Source organism: Hemiscyllium ocellatum, chromosome 3, assembly GCF_020745735.1.
Source record: "Hemiscyllium ocellatum isolate sHemOce1 chromosome 3, sHemOce1.pat.X.cur, whole genome shotgun sequence".
NCBI lineage: Eukaryota > Metazoa > Chordata > Chondrichthyes > Orectolobiformes > Hemiscylliidae > Hemiscyllium > Hemiscyllium ocellatum.
Genome location: NC_083403.1, coordinates 15,630,102 through 15,630,650, shown reverse-complemented (window position 1 = coordinate 15,630,650; position 549 = coordinate 15,630,102). Strand labels below are relative to the sequence as shown.

Below are 549 nucleotides of genomic sequence, written 5' to 3'. Positions count from 1 at the left end.
ACGGTTCAAATGGCCTCCTTCCGTCCTGTAAAGTTCTATGATTGTATTGTCCTCACCCCTCATCCAGTGACCGTTACTTCAATCTATTACTTTAGAAGAGCTTAGGATGAAATGCGGCTGTATAGGTTGTAATTCAAAATGTTTGCAACGCAATGATTTACAAATCTCTCCATTGTTGCTTTAACTGAAATGAAACTATCTTTGGACAAAATATCAAATTTCATATTTGACTGTACACTTGTTCCCACCCAGCCCCAGTGGCCTAATGGATAAGGCATTGTCCTCCAGAGCCAGGGATTGTGGGTTCAAGTCCCACCTGGGGTGTTGTAGGTTAGCATTGGCTGTTGAGTCCCTGCTGATTGCCCTCTCCATCTGTAGGTGGAGATTTGCGTCTAATCTGCCAAGCAAATGGCTCTGGGCAGATGGTGGAGTTTGTTTTCTGTTTTTAAAAAAATCTGGAATTGAGAATCGACTGATGACTTTGAAATCGTTGATTGTCGAAAGATCAGCCTGATTCACAAAATGCCATTAAGAGAAGGAAATCTACCA

At 42.1% G+C, this 549-nt stretch overlaps 1 non-coding gene across 1 annotated transcript; it reads left to right on the top strand.

Moving 5' to 3' along the window:
* The first annotated feature begins 251 nt into the window (after positions 1 to 251).
* Positions 252 to 324, top strand: trnaw-cca (transfer RNA tryptophan (anticodon CCA)). Its single transcript has one exon. It is a non-coding gene; the product is annotated as a tRNA-Trp (tRNA).
* The last annotated feature ends 225 nt before the right edge of the window (positions 325 to 549 follow it).